A 5,901-nucleotide genomic window follows, 5' to 3' on the forward strand; every position below is an offset into this window, starting at 1 on the left:
ACAATACCATATTTATACTAAGACCGATAACCTAAAGCCCAAACATAAAAGGCCCACCAAAAACACACTAAGCCCACCAAGAACCATATAAAACATGCAAACCAAAGCATAAACCAAAAATATAGCCCAACAAACTGGAAGGGCTTTATATTCTCCAGGAACTTCTTACAGTCTTTGGCTTGCTTGTCTTGCTTTGCATGGCTTGGAAATGGTAGTGGTGGCTAATATGGCTTGACCCGAGGATTTTTATTTACTTCAGCTGGCGTCCACCTCGTGGTTAGATCTGCACCATGCTGTGGTTGCGGTTTAGAGTCCTTCGCTTGAATTGTAACTTCCGGTTCCTTCACAACTTCTGAATTACCGTTAGAATTAGGTGTCATAGGATTAATAATTTTACCACTCCTTGTTGTGATGTCCTTGACATGTGCCTTTGGATTTTGTTCCGTGTTGCTTGGAAGAGATCCGAGTAATCGCTCATTAAATTGTCTCAAGAGTTCACCAATATGTTGCTCAGTATTATGTATGGAGATTTGTTGAGTTTGAATTACAACATCATTTACACCGTGCCTCTTTTTGATGTGGCCACGTATCGAGTACGCATGTATTCAAAATAATTTTTCTTTATGGGAACCGATTGTTCCTTTAGGTAAGATCCGTGACTTTGTTGCATATACTTTTCCTCCTTCTCTTTTTAATACTAATAATAGGGCATCCATTCCTTCTTTGGTTTCTTCCAATTCTCTTCATATCTATCTCCATTAGAGTAGCAAGCATGAACTTTCCAGTTTTCGTCCTCGTCAAGGTTACATTTTTTTGTTAAATGAGGACTACTACAATTGTCACATCCAACATGGATTACATGGATGGATTGATCCATCTTCATCATCGTTTGGTCCATTGATTCTATATTTTCTAAAACCTTTGCCACATTGTCATTACCTCTATCTAATTTTGCTTCTCCTCATGTAAAATCTTCTCATGGAGTATGATATTCGCGCGAACGTTTTGAAAATTCTTCGATCAATTCCTTAATAGTAGTTGGTTCTTTGTTCATCATTGGTCCTTGAGATTCAAGCAGTTGTATTGTTGTAAAAGTAACCCCATCGTACAAAATAACCACTTTCTTGTTGCACATTCAGATCGTGTTGGGGGAAATTCATAAGCATGCCTTTATACCTCTCCCACGCTTCAAACAAGGATTCACCATCATATTGTTGAAAATTTACTACCCTTTTCTCGATCTTTGATATTTTTGATGGTGGACTGAATTGCTCAATGAAAGCTTCGCATAGATTTTCCAAGTAATAACTACTCCCAGTGCAAGTGTTTTTAGCCAAATTTTTGCATCTCCCGGGAAGGTTAATGGGAGCATTCTGAGCAAAATTGTTCCATGCGGTACATTTGGAACATTAAAGCAATTGGCAATGTCCTTGACCTCTTTGATGTGATTAAATGCATCTTCATAATCTTTTCTGGAGAATGGAATGTCCTTGAGTATCACTAAAATATGGCCTTTGAGATCGAATTTGGTTTCTATTGGAATTTCGGGGTGAGTATGTCCTAATTCTAAATCGTTGTGCACTTGCTTCTTGTATGTTCCCATCATCATTCACGTGATATCCATTGTCTTGAAATATAACTGTAATAAACCAACGCGTAAAAAGTAACAAAAAATAATAAACTAAACGGACAGGTCGTCAATCACGTTGTGGTGATAAACCGCCATGTTGTGGTTACGCAATAAAAACTAAAATCTTGAACTTTATGTGAAACAGTTTTCACACAAAGGATCGAAAACAAATAGAAGATAATAATTAACAAAAATTTGAACCGTTCCCCAGCAACGACACCAAAAACTTGATGTATATTTTCATATACTAAGTAATAAACCTACTAATCTATACTATCTAATACGCAATAGGAAGTGGACCTAATCGAATAGTAGAATAGTTCACGTAAGCAGGGTATCGAACACAGGGAACGGAAATTTCAGATAAATACTACTAAATATTAACTAATTCAAACAATTAATTAAGCGAAGGGTGTTTCTAGTTTTGCAAGTCTAGAAACTTAAAACTATTATTACCAAAATTAATTGAACTAGAAAAAGCTATTAAAATTAAGCACTAAGACACAATCTTAAAGAAACTTTTGTTTAGAGTTGATTCACAATACTCCTATGGTCGATTTCTTGGATTAGTGTAATGGATTATGTTAATTGTTGCTTACGGATTCTTATGTTGACTAAAATTTATGATCAAAAGAATAACCTTTTAGTAAAACTAATTCATTCATGCATTGATCAGATGAACAAACAAATAAGATTACAAGTATTTAATTCAAAATATGCCATACTTGAATTATGATTGACATTAATGGGTAATAACATCAATTAAATACATGAATGGTCATCACCTATTAGCTTCCACATTAACTTACCTATTCTTCTATTTAACCCTAAGTTTATGGTCAAAACACTAGTCCTACAACTTTGATGGTCACAAATTTATAAGATTCAAGTTTACTAAATAACAATGGTCATCAATTAAAAAAATAGTATTAAACAGAAGAGATAGTTATCACTAACACAAAAGGATCTTTAACAAGCTATCATAACAAATAAGCAACTAGTAACAATCCAAAATCCAATAAATCAACACATAGTCATAATGATCATCTACTTTAAAAAAAAATTAGGATTCTTAGCCCAAGATTTTTGAAAGCAAACTCTTAAAAAAGAAGTTCATAATGAATAACAAAGTAAATAAGTTCTGAAAAGTAATATTGCCTCAAATCTCTTCAAAAGCTACACCTTAATTAAAATTTGATCTTCTTCTAAGTTCAAGCACTTATATGATCTTCAATAGTCGACTAAAACTCCAGAAATTTGTTAGATTTGAGGGAATAATCGCAATATTTATAGTTCCTGAATCCGACCCACCACGTCGTGGTTGACCGCCACCATGATGCAGTCTTCATTAAAAATATGTAATCAACAAGTCACCATTCCATCGGGATTTCCTACATCACCACTTCGTGTTGAGACAAACACAACATGGTATTCTAGTTTTAAGACTTCATTGAATTTTATCCATTTTTCTCGCTTCTAGCTCCGCAATAGCTTCCTTTTGATCCCAAGCATGTCTTCACTGCTATAAGACATATTTTAAACAAATTAAGTAACTTTTTTTCTATAATGAGCATAAATGTTGCAAAAAGTATTGCAATAATGCATGAAATATATAACTAAATATGCACATATCACATACCATTGGTATTCTTCGCATCTCCTTCTTCGCATCGATCACAAATGTCAAGTATGATGTACATCCTTTGGCCAAACACATTATGGATTTCATTAGGGAGACAAATCCATAATTTACTCAATGTTTATCCCCATATACCATAAGTGATTCTCTTCCACGAGGGTTCACTCTTACTATCTTCTTTCTACAATGTATTTCGGCATCGTTCACACCAAGCCAATCCATTCCTAATACTATGTCGAATCCGTGTAACACAATGGGTAGTAATTTCACGTGAAACTTATTCCTATTCAAGTCAACGACAATATTCATGCATTTGCTAACAGGTAAAAACTTGCCACTAGCAAATTCTAGTGCTAGAGCACTTTGTAGTCTATCCAATGGTAATGTTATTCTTCCACCAAATTTGTGCGAAATAAAGGTGTAATTAGCTCCATAGTCAAAAAAATATTGGAAGGCAAATCATTCACTAGGAAATTACCTGAAGCGACATATGTTTCTTACTTTGTTGCTTCCGAAGTCATCTGGAATGCTCTAGCCTTTGGCTTCGGTGGCATATTAGGCTTTACATCCTCCTTCTTCTTTGGCCAATCCTTCTAAATATGACAATCTTCTCCACAACTCTTGCACACTCTCTTATTGAATATGAATTAACTGGAGAAGTTATCGTTCTCCCACATTTGAAACAGTTCACTTCATCATTACATTTCCTAAAGTGTTTTTCTTGCACTTCTCACCCCACTTTGCTTCACCACCTCCCCCAAACATCTTGTTATTGGGGCCACCCTTCATAAATTGGCTCTTCTTGTTGGACCTTGATGAACCTTCAAATTTCTCTTCTATCCTACCTCCGCTATTGTCACACCCCGAAAACCGAAGGCGGAAACATTTCCGGGGCGGACTCCACGTTGAGTATCAAATCCAATGCACATAGTAAGTAAAGAAAACAACCATTACATTACATATAAAAGTTTACATTGGTTCAAAAGTAAAGTTGTACATTTGTGATACATAGTATATATGATCAAAAGTAACGCGTTACAAGTGTTATACATATATATGAACAAAAGTAGAGACGAGTCTTCTGTACGCTCCGTCTTCTCCAAAAGGATCGCTAGGTACCTGTCTAATGTTGACCTGAGAATACAGGCAGTTTGAAAATCAGCATAAAGCTGGTGAGTTCATAAGATGTTTGTTTTTGAAAATGTACGAGTTCCCTCTTGTTTTCCCAAAAGATTGTTATTCAAGAAAATCCTATATTTTCTTATATGTAAAGTTTGGTTACCTGGTTTATTACTTGATTCTAGTTATGAACAATTGTTATCCCAGGAAAATCCTATATTTTCTTACAAGTAAGTTTAGTTATTGAATTTCGATGTAATGTTTGATTACCTTTCGTACTTGGTATATTAATTAGGTATTCTGATATCCTAGTAGTGTTACACTTGAATGTACCTAGACGTGTGCCTTCGTATTCGTATTTCTATTCTTAATCATAATCATATTTATATTTTAGATTTGTATTCGTATTTATATTTTTAGTCCTATTCGTATTCGTACTCGCATTCGTATTCGTATTTCTATTCTTAATCATATTCATATTTATATTTTATATTTGTATTCGTATTTATATTTGTAGTCCTATTCGTATTCGTATTCGTATTCGTATTCGCATTCGTATTCGTATTCCTACTCCTAATCCTAATCCTATTTGTATTCATATTCGTATTCGTATTCGCATTCGTATTCGCAGTCATATTCGTATCTCTATTCCTACTCCTAATACTATTTGTATTTGTATTCGTATTCATATTCGTATTCGTATTCGTATTCGTATTCATATTCGTATTCATATTCGTATTCGTATTCGTATTCACAGTCGTATTCATATCCCTAATCCTACTCCTAATATTATTCATATTTGTATTCGTATTCGTATTCGTATTCACAGTCGTATTCGTATCCCCAATCCTACTCCTAATACTATTCGTATTCGTATTAGTATTCGCATTCGTATTCGTATTCCTAATCCTACTCCTAATACTATTCGTATTCGTATTCGTATTCATATTCGCATTATTACTTTAGTATTTCTATTCGTTCTATTCCTAGTTATACTTTCGTATTCGTATTTGCATTAGTTCTAAATGATGATTAGTATAAATTATTCGTAGATTATGTAACATAATTTAGATTGTAACATTTTATCAAGAAATCTATGATTAGTCTGAAAGCTAACTTCGTAATTCGAACTATTTGATAAACACAGTTTTCGATATTTAAAACATACAGAATATAAACAATATTTCCTTGTACTTTTGCTTGTATTCCCCCCTGAAAACAGTGAAAACATTTGAAAAAGGGTAGGGGTATGAACTCACCGGTTGAGGAACACGTCAGTTTGGATCCTAAACATCAAGTCTGGGTTTGGAAACACACAAGATTCCTATGTATTATGACATGATGCGTATTTGTATTTAATTAGGACTTGATTAATTTATTTTCTAAGGACATACACTTCTAGTTGCGGAAACACCCCATTATAAGTGTTTGGAAGGACCCGGGTGACATTTGGGGACACATGAGGCTTGGATATTGAGTTTAGTCTTCAAGAGTAAACTCATACAAGAGTTTT

General features: G+C 34.1%; 1 non-coding gene across 1 annotated transcript; it reads left to right on the forward strand.

Annotated features, from left to right (window-relative positions):
- Positions 1 to 1,137: 1,137 nt before the first annotated feature.
- Positions 1,138 to 1,244, forward strand: LOC144999129 (small nucleolar RNA R71). Its single transcript, XR_013660650.1, has one exon. It is a non-coding gene; the product is annotated as a small nucleolar RNA R71 (small nucleolar RNA).
- The last annotated feature ends 4,657 nt before the right edge of the window (positions 1,245 to 5,901 follow it).

This window comes from Lactuca saligna, chromosome 5, assembly GCF_052625555.1.
Source record: "Lactuca saligna cultivar CGN05327 chromosome 5, ASM5262555v1, whole genome shotgun sequence".
Lineage (NCBI taxonomy): Eukaryota > Viridiplantae > Streptophyta > Magnoliopsida > Asterales > Asteraceae > Lactuca > Lactuca saligna.